A 13,012-nucleotide genomic window follows, 5' to 3' on the forward strand; every position below is an offset into this window, starting at 1 on the left:
CAATCCATATCTGCCAAGTGACCCTATGTAGGGGGAACAGTCCCTATTCTGCTCTGTGTCAGTGTGCATCAGGGATCCTTAGGATAGGTGTCAATCCATATCTGCCAAGTGATCCTATGTAGGGGGAACAGTCCCTATTCTGCTCTGTGTCAGTGTGTATCAGGGATCCTTAGGATAGGTGTCAATCCATATCTGCCAAGTGACCCTATGTAGGGGGAACAGTCCCTATTCTGCTCTGTGTCAGTGTCTGGGGGGAGTATCTGCAGTAATACAGAGTGTCTGGAGGGAGTATCTGCAGTAACACAGGGTGTCTGGAGGGAGTATCTGCAGTAACACAGAGTGTCTGGAGGGAGTATCTGCAGTAACACAGAGTGTCTGGAGGGAGTATCTGCAGTAACACAGAGTGTCTGGAGGGAGTATCTGCAGTAACACAGAGTGTCTGGAGGGAGTATCTGCAGTAACACCGAGTGTCTGGAGGGAGTATCTGCAGTAACACCGAGTGTCTGGAGGGAGTATCTGCAGTAACACAGAGTGTCTGGGGGAGTATCTGCAGTAACACAGGGTGTCTGGGGGAGTATCTGCAGTAACACAGGGTGTCTGGAGGGAGTATCTGCAATAATACAGAGTGTGTGGGGGGGAGTATCTGCAATAATACAGAGTGTGTGGGGGGGGAGTATCTGCAATAATACAGAGTGTGTGGGGGGGGGAGTATCTGCAATAATACAGAGTGTGTGGGGGGGGAGTATCTGCAATAATACAGAGTGTGTGGGGGGGGGGAGTATCTGCAATAATACAGAGTGTGTGGGGGGGAGTATCTGCAATAATACAGAGTGTGTGGGGGGGGGGGGAGTATCTGCAATAATACAGAGTGTGTGGGGGGGGAGTATCTGCTTGTAACATTTGTATGCACTGAAAAAAAAAAAAAATTATAAATTGAAAAAATTAAATAAAATGGTTCCAGCTTCCGAATGAATCTAAAATGGATACTGTCCAGTAGGTGGGATGGTCTGCTAGGGAGGGTGTGCTGCTGATTGGCTGGGATGTGTCTGCTGACTGTGAGGTACAGGGTCAAAGTTTACTCAATGATAAAGAATAGGGGGCGGACCGAACATCGCATGTGTTCGCCCGCGGTGGCGAACATGCTATGTTCACCGGGAACTATTCGCCAGCGAACCGTCACTACTGGGGCATTGTACCTGTCCCATCAGAGGGACTGACCTCTCACTTTCAGTCATGACATGTAGGTCCTACATGGGATGTTGGACAATGTTAGATGGTGTGAAATTACTCATGTGAAGTTACTGTTTCCATTAAGAATGCTAGCCTACACCAAACACTTTCTGGTTTAGTGAGCCCGTGGGTCCATCTCCGCACATGTTGATCAAAATGAAACCTTTTGTAACTGCTTATCGTATTCTAATGCAATACCAAGACTCTGCGGATTGTTTCTTCATGTATGCATAATTACTATACTTTAAAAAAAAATTGTGTGGCTGGCTGGATACTGGGCAGCCTGTTTTTACTTTACTATTTTCTTCCTGTATTGTATTAAACTGTAAACTCTGAAAACTCTTACTAAATAAAGATTGTCAAAAAAAGAATGTTCGCCTAAACCTTTCCCATACAGAATGTGCACAAAGTAGGCAATTTCAAACTTGGAAATGCTCAATATATTGTGTCATACTCATGAGTATCATTCTGCACTAAAATGATTAAAAGGAGTCTGAACAGTATGAGTCATCCGTGAGTATATTTAGCCCTTATTCTAAAGTACCTTTCTCCATTGAAAGTCCTTAAAGGACAACTGTCACTTCAAAACTATTTTAATATAATAATTCTTTCAGCAAGTTTTGGAAGGAAATAGTTTTTTTTTTAAATTAGGTATATGGGAAGAAAATGAAAGTGAGTCATCCCTACCTTTGGTATAAGGCAGGATCCTTAAGCCATTTACATTCACCTTGGGCTAGACAGTGTTTAAAAACTGACAGTTGGTGTCTATAGTCTTTGTCCTCCTTTGTCAAATGCCAGAGCTGAAAATATGCTTGCTCTGTGCTCCTGCACAGCAACAGCATTTAAGCCAATCAGGTAATCAGGAGAGCCGTGCTGAGCACAGAAATCCTTATTACTTCAGATTTTTAAAATGGCTTCATTGATGGAGGACTCCATATCTGTGTCTGCCACAGACTTAGTGGATGTATAGAAAAAGTGCTTTATTGAAAGCGTCTGGCAGGGCAGTGCTAATTATTGACCAATTCTTTAATTAAATTAAAGGACATTATAAGGCAAGGAGCTAAAAAAGTATTTTCCTGGTTACATGAAGCCCTTTCGGACAGCGGGTCACCCCATCAGGCTGCAGGAGTGTCTGAGAACCATCTCACCAGGCCCATTACTGCCAATACAGTGGAAAACACAAGCTCCCAGGTGGTGGCAGAGGAGCTCATTCCAGAGGTGGTTCAGCTTCCAAGAGTAAACCCATGCATTCAAGTAAGTGTGCCTCCTCACACAACACTAAATTGGAAGGATATTTCTTCAGAAAAATGGGTTGTAAAGATTTTTCAAAGGGGGTTACAACTGCCCATTTTAAGGTTCCCAGTTCATTGCACCCGGCAGGGAGGTGAACCCAGCACTAGATGCCTCCCTTTCTCTAGCTTTAAATCAAGGGAAGATAAGGTTGGCAGACATGTCTATTACAGGATGGGTCAGTCCTTTGATCCCAATACCAAAAACAGATGGTTCCTGGAGACTAGTTGTAAATGTGAGGTCTCTGAATGCTTTCATCAAAAGAAAAAGGTTCAGGATGGAGGGTTTATCAGATCTCCCAGGCTAAGTACAGAAAACATTTTTCTGCATGAAGTTAGACTTAAAAGATGACTTTCATTCCGTCCCTATAGCCAAGAACCACAGGCATTTTTTCAGGTTTCAGAGGAAAGGAAAGGTGTGGCAGTGGACTGTTATGGTCTTTGGCCTATCCAATGCACATTCTCCAGTAGAAGTCAGCTGTTTTTAGGGAATTAATTAACACAGGGTTGCCATTGGGAATCAAAATTCCTTCTCCTCAAGAAGGTCAGATAAGTTACTCTAACTTCAGATGCCTCAAATCACAGTTGGGGTGCATTTACAGCCCAAAATGTGATAAGAGGAATTTGGTCAGACCAAGAGAGACTCCTTCATATAAACATATTGAGTTAAGAGCAATAACATTAGCTTTCCAGGGCCTAGTTCCTCTAAACCAGTTATCAACGTCTGTAAAAGTCCAATCGGACAACAGGACAGCAGTGACTTATATAAACTACAGAGGGGGCACAAGATCAAGGGGTCTTTGTTTGGAGGCTCTAGATCTTTGGTCTTGGGCTTTTCAAACGTCTGCACAAACTCCCAGGTTTGTCTCCAGGACTTGGACAAAGGGAGCTTGGAAAATGGATGCACTGTCTTTCCAATGGACAGATGTCCCAGCCCCTTATGCCTTTCCCCCTCCATCTTTACTGATGAAAGTACTGGAGAAGATCCACAGGAACAGGGTACAGTGTTTAGTTCTCTTTAACCCAGTATGGACCTCCAGACCCTGGTACCCCTTGATCCATCAGTTAGTCAAGGGAACCAAGCTTTTTTGCTTAAGCTTCCACAGCTAATGTGGATCGCAGCCCTGGTAGGCTGTTAACGCATCCTCTTTTATCAGATCAGGTCCTGAACATCATTAATTCATCTTTAAGATGCAGAACTAGGGTTAGATATAGAAAGATCATTGAGTAATTGGCCATCTTTGTTAGATTTTACTGGAGGCCATCAGATGTGGAACGCCTTCAGTTTCTTAGGACCACCACCAGGTGGTTATGACGGAGGACAAATCAGAGTTTGCAGGAATCTATGATCTGCAAACTTTCTTTGTCTTAGGGATCAGCATAATCACCAAGCAATAGCTCCTGTCCCACCCTCCCCTAGGGTAAGTGTTTTGCCTGCTGGTGGTAGTTTGTTTTTCTTTACATAAGGTTATCTTGAGGTTATTCAGCCTATATCTAACTGTTTTCAGTTTTTGACAGACTATAACCATACTCCAAGACAAGACCAACAAACCAAGGATCCTCCTAAGTAGGAAGATTGGATGCTAGTAATATCTCCAATAGGAAATACTCATGGGCTCCTTGCATAAAGAATCTGCTTTCAGAGACTTATTACAACGTTTCATCTTTCTTTACAGAACTTATTTTGTTGCAATTTAGGATGTCCAGTTTCAGTGTCTATTTGATACTTTCTTTAGCTTATACATTGTTGCCTCATCTGTTTAGCAGTGTGCATTATACAAAAGTTTTCAAGTCCATCTCATATGCCTTTACAACTTATTAAAGGATCACTATAGTGTCAGGAAAACAAAGCGGCTTTCCTGACACTATAGTGCCCTAAGGGTGCCCCCACCCTCAGGGTCCCCCTCCCGTGGCGCTGAAGGGGTTAAAACTCATTCAGCAGCTTACCTTTATCCAGCATCGGGTTCCCTCAGTGCTGGTGACCTCTCCTCCCCTGCCGACGCCAGCTCCCGAGTGGAGGGGAATGCGCATGCGCGTCAAGTGCCGTGCGCATTCAAACTGTCTATAGGAAAGCATTTCTCAATGCTTTCCTACGGATGTTCTGCACGCTTGATGCGAATTTCGCATCCAGCGTCGCAGATGCGCCTCTAGCACCTGTCAGAAAGACAGCCACTAGAGGTTGGATTAACCCTGTTATGTAAACATAGCAGTTTCCCTGAAACTACTATGTTTACATGTGAAGGGTTAAAACATGAGGGGCCTGGCACAGAGACCCCTTCATTGAGCTGTAGTGGTCTGGGTGACTATAGTGTCCCTTTAAATATTTCCTTGTTCCCCTTTACTATTGGGTCCTTGAATTCTTTTTTTTTTTAGATGTTTAATTAGGTTTCTCTACCTTTTGGGGAATATATATTCTCAGTGTGTTGTGGGATGAGCTAACCATCCGCAGTTTCCCCAATTTAAAAAATCGGAGGTAATCAGGATTCCCACGCTCAGCGCAGTTCTCCTGATTACCTGATTGGCTGAAACGCTGTTGCTGTGCAGGAACACAGTACAAGTGCTTTTTCAGCTCTGGCGTTTGACTCCGGGACTAGCTCTGCTTGGTGGTTATGCTCATCCCTAAGACCAAGAAATTTTGAAGATCATAGATTCCTGCAAACTCTGATTTTCAGCATCTGTGCAGGGAGTGAGGACAGGAAGTCCTCAGAGGCTAGCTGTCAGCTTTAAAACACTGTACCAAGATGCATGTATATCGCTGAAGGATCCAGTCATATAAGGATGTTTTCCTTGTTTTCTTTATAAATTCTTCGTTAAAAAAAAAAAATATTTTCTTTCAAAATTTGATGAAAGGATTATTATTTTTTAAATAATTTTGAGGTGACAGTAGTCATTTAAATAATAAACAAACTAATCACTAAAGAAACTATTCTCTAGGCCAAATGCACATTTATCAGGAATTCTAGACTTATTTCTATGTTCATTATCTAGCAAATGTCTATTCATTAGATGCCCCTCTGTCTGCATTTATGCAGCATACAATCCCTTTAAAGATTTTCACCTTCACTTGAAGTCATTCCTAGATTGGTCCTCTGTTTGCCTAGACAGACCTTGAAATGGGCCCTGAAAGGATGTTTGTGTGGGGCTCCAAGCAGGGCCGGCGCTACCATAAGGCGGCACAAGCGGCCGCCTTAGGGCGCACGGACCCGAGGGGCGCAAAAATGTCCGAGTGACCAGCGGGAGCACGGAGAACTCCGCTCCCGCCGGTCAATTTCTGCAGCAATCTGCCCAGGAAATGTGCAGCCACTGAGGAAAGGGGGCGGAACAGCGAGGAGCGACCGCGGCAAATCTCTTCCTAAGCTACAGGCTGCTGGGATATGTGACATCATATCCCGGCGGCCAACTGCTGTGGAGAGAGGAGGAAAGCTTCAACAGTGCAGCCGGACCTATAAGCAACTATAAGAAACAGTAAGTGTGTGTGTGTGTAAGAGTTAGTGTGTGTGTAAGAGTTAGAGTGTGTGTAAGAGTTAGAGTGTGTGTAAGAGTTAGAGTGTGTGTAAGAGTTAGAGTGTGTGTAAGAGTTAGAGTGTGTGTAAGAGTTAGAGTGTGTGTAAGAGTTAGAGTGTGTGTAAGAGTTAGAGTGTGTGTAAGAGTTAGAGTGTGTGTAAGAGTTAGAGTGTGTGTTAGAGCCAGTGAGTGTGTATAAGCAGTGCAAGTGTGTAAGAGACTGTGTGTGTGTATACGCAGTGTGTGTGTGTAAGCAGTATGTGTGTAATGGTCAGTGTGTGTGTGTCTGTTAGAGCCAGTGAGTGTATATAAGCAGTGCAAGTGTGTAAGAGACTGTGTGTGTATAAGCAGTGTGTGTGTGTGTGTGTGTGTGTGTATGTAAGCAGTATGTGTGTAACGGTCAGTGTGTGTATGTGTATGTGTATGAGCGAGTGAGTGTGTGACGCAAGGGGGTAAAGAAAAGTGGGAAGACACAAAACACATAAAAAAGAATGCCAGACAGGGGATACAATATACAAAAAGGGAAAACTAAAAAGGTGGTAAAATGCACAAAAGGGGCAAAAAAAAATGGGTAAGAAGGGTGAAAGTGGGAATATTAGACAGACAGGTGAAGATACATTTTTGGGGCAGCAAAATGTGTCTTCGCCTGTGTAGACAGAAGTCCTTGCACCGGCCCTGGCTCCAAGAGTTCTAATGGAAGTCCTGCTTTTGTCCCCTGAAGCCATTCAACAAAGACCAAGCAAGGAGCAGTCGATTAATATGGGACTACTCTGTACAAAGTGAGATGGTTGGGAGGTTCGTTTAAGGATGTGCATGGGCAAAATATTTGGCTCAGTTTGGCACTTCCAAAATTCGAGGCTTCTGCAATTCGGGACTTCGGCAATTCGGCACTTCCGAAATTCGGGACTTTGGCAATTCGGCCCTTTCGGTTTGACACTTCCAAAATTAGGGACTTTGGCAATTCGGGACTTCAGCAATTCCCTAACCCAAGCCCTAACCCTACCCCTAATTTTTGCATTTTTTGCTTTTTGTGTTCAACTGCAATTTGCATCTCTCATTTATTGTACCAACACATTATATACCGTTTTATAGATGACAAAAAGGGCATTCATTTAATGTGATGTATATAAATATAAATTCTCATTTATTACAAAAAAGAAAAAAAAAAAAAAGGAAAAACAAAAACACATTTTGTTCCAAGTTTTGGCAATCATAACGTGTGCATAATATGTCCAGCTTAGGAAAAGTAATTCAAAATCAATTCATTTATGTGTCTTGATTTACAGAGTATATGTAGAATTTTAGTTTATTTTGAAAGTTACAGGTCACAAACTACAAGGACTCAAATTAAATTTCAGTTTGAAACAATTTTAGAAGTTGGTATGTGTGACGAAAGTAACCTCATCACTGGCTTTTGGAGGGGCCAATTTGCTAGCCTCCAACCCTTTGATTATGGTCCTGTGACAAACTGAACTTCATCAAGGGTTCTTGGAGGGGCCTGCTGGACAGCCTATTGCCTCAGGACTATGGCCCCTGCAATATACCTTGCCCAATGCACTTTAAAAGACTCTGTCTCCAGAGAGACTGACCGTTAGCCCTAATTCTCAGGAACTGTTTTGGGCATGGGACCATGTGCAACGTGGGTTTAAAAATAAGACTTCCAGGAAATTCCTGAACACCTGCTCTGATCTAGGTGAATTTTGTATATGTTGTTCACCCAGATCAGGGCTATCAGGGGATGTAAGATAGGTGATGGGGATAGGTTGTGTTTTGGGGTTTTGTAAAATATGTGTTTTTTTATGCTTGGGGATAATTACGTTAATACATTATCTACCTTAATGGTATCACAGGCAGAGGGGAGGGATTGTGTGCTGGAGTGTCAGGCATTGTTACATTGTTTCTATTGGTCTGTACAATTTGTGTCCAGTGCCCCATCAGGTCCAGTGGGTATTCCTCTGGCCTGAAAAGTTGTATAAAAAAAAACAACCTGTACCATTAAACTCTCAGATCATCATGCACCTTCATGAAGTTTCGGTTTATGTTTAGGGGATTGGAGATCTACACTCTGGGGATTGCTATAATCACTATACTCCCCTGAGTATAATCACTAAGCTCTTGTAAGAGCTGTTCCTGCTTGATTCTATGGAGCGAAAGAGGTTCACAAACTGGAACCTGGAGCCTTGTCATAGGTCCAGGGTGGGTAGGAGATGGCAAGAACCCAACCAAGCTCCGGTGGTTCATGAGGTTTGCAGTGGTTATGTAACGGCTTACCTTGGTTGGGAGTCTGTAGCGCAGATATATGCTCACCCTTGCAATTAAACACAGGCCAAGGTGGTCAGGTAAGAACTCACCTGGCCTGTGAGTCTGTGCACGGGGGCTGTGCAGGTTAATGCTCCAAGTCGCAGTACAGAAACGGATAACCAGGAGAATAGTCGTGGGTAAGCCAGAGGTCAGTGGGTGCCAGAAATCAGGATAAGCGAGTAGAGAGCCGAGGTCAGAGGATGCCAGAAGTCAGGGTACAACGAAATAACAATCCAAGGTCAGGAGCACACTGGAACACGAAACAGCAATACTTGAACCAGAGTCAATGAACTGACACTGCCCTCAGGGAGAGGCAGTGTCTTATAACTGGCTGATTGGTGATTAGCCACAGGTGTGCTGAGAATGTTGGAGCAGCCACAGAATAACGTCCAGCCCCCAGTGCTGGATACAAGGCAAGAATATACTTCAGGCAATTTCTAGAGCTGTATAGTGGCGCAGAGGCAAGAGAGCAGGTCCAGGATTGCAGAGTACCCAGGTTCAAGTCCCTCATCGGGCACTTCTGGGGCGACCTCGTCTGGCCATCTGGATGTCGCGGTGAGAACCGTGACAGGTTATGGTGCTCCAGCGCAGTGCTTATGGTACTAGTCAGTACTAGGAAGCAGCGATTGACGGAGGTACCCGGTCGGGGTGCAGTCAGTCCGTCACAGTATGTTTGTCTTGGAAGTTTACTACCCATCACAGAAAATAAAATTGACACACAAAAGTATATATTTATATAAAGTAGACATCACAGGCTATTTACCTGAGGTTATTTATTTTTTTTGTCAATTTTTATTTTATTGTGCTGTTGAAACAAAATATCAAGCAAGCAAGCCAGACAGATTAAGTGTAGTTTGGCCGATTATTGTTGGATTTAGATTTTAGGGCCCGAAGTTGTGTGAATTGGCGTCTGCTCCATTTGACTGCTTGGTCCCACCCCATACCTAAGGTTATTTTTACACTTTTTACCTAGCAATTTCACTGCCAATCTCTGCTAAATATTGGAGTAAAATTGTCAATTTTCTCTATGTTGGCATATACACATATAACAAGGTTTTTGTCATGTGTATTTCGTAAAGCTGGTTTATGCTATTCTTGTACAGAAACCCATATCATGTTCAGCTACATCTGCTGAGTACAACAATATTGTAATAACTATAGTAACTGAAATAGCATGGTCTCCTATATGGCATTGTATGCCTTTGCCACTATTCTGTGAAGCTACAATGCCATATAGGAGACCATGCTATTTCAGTTACTATAGTTAGAATTTTCATAGATGGTCCTATGTCTGATGTTTGGCATTATAGCAGTTTGACTGTTCAAACAACCCCAAAGGCCTTCCATTTGAGAAAGCAGACACTGTAAGGTATCATATTAGGCATATATTATACCTTAACTTGACACCATTTTTTGCCACTTTATTTAAAATTTTGTGGTGAGAAAAAACATGAAATTTGTTTACATCCATGTTGCATTTTTCCTGGGTATTTTGTACATTTGATAAGTGCCACTGTCATAAACTCACCCTAAGTATGCTTAGTTACCTCTTCTGAGAAAAACAATATTCCCAAATGCATGACCTAGACACTATTTTGTGAAGTTACAGTGCTGTAAAAGAGACCTGTCAATTTCAGATTTTTAAGTGTGAATTTTAATAGATGGTTTGATGGGTCTGTGTTCTATTTCAAAACATTTTAGCAGGCTGCTTATTCCAACTACCCCAAAATGTCATACTTTTTCTTAAAGAAGACACCCAAGGGTATTTGAAAATACATATTTTGAACCTTAGCTTGTGATCATTTTTCCGCTAGCTTGTACAAAGTGTAGTGGTAATAAGCATTTTTTCTGCTTTTTTGACACACACAGTGAGTTTGTACTGTATATTTTGCAAACTGTATGTGTGATATGGCTTTATAATACTACATATGTTGCTCAGCTATGTCATCTGAGTACAGGAATACCCCACATGTTCCTTTGCCAGATATATGTGGATGTTGGGCACATTTGGACACATTTGAGACACAGCCATTGCAGTTCTTTTTCAAACTTTGAGTTTTTACACTGTGTTCATCTCCCATTTTGGAGTATTTTAGCAGGCTACATATTCCAACTACCCCATAAAGGCATACCATTTCTTAAAGAAGACATCCCAGGGTAATTCAAAAGGCACATTTTGAACCATAGCCTGAAATTATTTTTCCACTAGCTTGTACCAAGTGCAGTGGTAATAAGCATTTTTATTGTCTTTTTGACACACACAGTGAGTTTGTACTGTATATTTTGCAAACCTTATGTGTGCTACGGCTCTATAATACTTTCTATCTTGCTCAGCTATGTTTTTTGAGCACAGCAATACCCCCATGTGTACCTTTGCCAGGTATATGTCGACGTTGAAGGGGCACATTTGAGACATAGCTATTTAAGTCTTTTTCAAACTTTGAATTTTTACGCTGTGTCCATACCCCACTTTGGAGTGTTTTTAGCAAGTTGATTATTCTAACTACCCCACAAAGGCATGCAGTTTCTTAAAGAAGACACCCAATGGTATTTCAAAAGGCATATTTTGAACCTTAGCGTAAAATAATTTTTCTGCAAGCTTGTACCAAGTGTAGTGGTAATAAAAAAAAAGAAAAAGGAAAAGTGTATCCCGCGCCTAATATATTATATGTGCAAAAAAGTATACATACATATATTCACAAATATATCTGGAAGGAGCCGAACCTCAGGATAAAAACAGAGAATAAAACACAATAGTGCAATACAGTAATAAAAAATTATTTTATGGTGGTGAGTACGGCTATATAAAATCCACTCACATTTGTATGAGCTATAACAGAGCTCAGCTGTGCAGCGCTTGGACGGTACAATCCCCGTCTTGGGATATGTTGTAGTATATGCAGGTGCTTCCAAAGTGCAGTATGCGTGGTATATGCAGACAAAAGGAAAGAAAGTAGCCAATAGTGAAGTACGTCCCAATAATGATGCAAATAACGAAAAGTAATGTACTTACAATTACTAGAGCATGTAACCTGCTCTAGTGTAGTCAGCTTAGGTGGTATAATCCCCACCAAGGATATACTGGATCCAGGAGGTAAAAGAATGAATATAAAAAGTAACTTAAAAAGTATACTTTAATATTAATACAATATAAACAAAAACCATAAAAGGTATAAAAAGTAATGTCCCACTTTTTATACCTTTTATGGTTTTTGTTTATATTGTATTAATATTAAAGTATACTTTTTAAGTTACTTTTTATATTCATTCTTTTACCTCCTGGATCCAGTATATCCTTGGTGGGGATTATACCACCTAAGCTGACTACACTAGAGCAGGTTACATGCTCTAGTAATTGTAAGTACATTACTTTTCGTTATTTGCATCATTATTGGGACGTACTTCACTATTGGCTACTTTCTTTCCTTTTGTCTGCATATACCACGCATACTGCACTTTGGAAGCACCTGCATATACTACAACATATCCCAAGACGGGGATTGTACCGTCCAAGCGCTGCACAGCTGAGCTCTGTTATAGCTCATACAAATGTGAGTGGATTTTATATAGCCGTACTCACCACCATAAAATAATTTTTTATTACTGTATTGCACTATTGTGTTTTATTCTCTGTTTTTATCCTGAGGTTCGGCTCCTTCCAGATATATTTGTGAATATATGTATGTATACTTTTTTGCACATATAATATATTAGGCGCGGGATACACTTTTCCTTTTTCTGTACATTGTTCACAAGGTTTGGGAATCCTTGTTTGTATACTGCTGCCTGCACGTTAGTTACTATAGAGAGCGCCTATTACTCCATTTTTTTCTTTCCATATCTAATAAAAAAAAGATTTCTGCCTTTTTGAAACACATAAATAGATTTTAATCTATATTTTGCAAACCTTATGTGTGCTACGGCAATATAAGACTTCGTATGTTGCTCAGCTATGTAATCTGAGTACAGCAATACCCCCGTATGTACCTCTACCAAGTATATGATGACGTTGAAGGGGCACATTTGAGACACAGCCATTTAAGTTTGATTTTTTTTTTTACGCTGGGTACGTGCCGCACTTTGGATTTTTTTTAGCAGGTTGTTTTTTCCAATAACTTCACTAAGACATACCATTTCCTAAAGAAGACTCCCTAGGGTGTTTGAAAAGGCATGTTTTAAACCTTAGCATGGGATCATTTTTTTGCTAGCCTGAACCCAGTGTAGAGGTAATACGCATTTTTTTCCTCTTTTTTAGACTTTTTTTTACTTTTACAAGTTTTTTTAACTTTTAAAAACTTTTTTAACTTGTAAAAACTTTTTTAGATTTTAACAACTTTTTTTACTATTTTAAAACTTTGTTTAAACTTTTTTAAAGTTTTTTTTACTGTTAACCCCTAAGTAGCCTAACAGTAAATTCCCCAATTTCCCCACTAACTTCTACCCACATTAGCTAAATTAATAAATTTTTTACAAATATTTAAGTAACTAACTAAATAAATGTAAGACCTGAGGGTTAAAAAAATACAAGTTAACCCTCGGGGTTTAAAAGAAAAAAATCAGATCACAGTGAAATACTGTGAACTGTATTTTGATCAATGCAGACAGTGATCAAAGGGCAGGGAAAGGATTACATTTTATTGGGAAGGGGTGAGGGGTGGGATTTCCTCACTAACACCTTTTTTTACACA

The sequence above is a fragment of the Pelobates fuscus genome, chromosome 2 (assembly GCF_036172605.1).
Source record: "Pelobates fuscus isolate aPelFus1 chromosome 2, aPelFus1.pri, whole genome shotgun sequence".
NCBI lineage: Eukaryota > Metazoa > Chordata > Amphibia > Anura > Pelobatidae > Pelobates > Pelobates fuscus.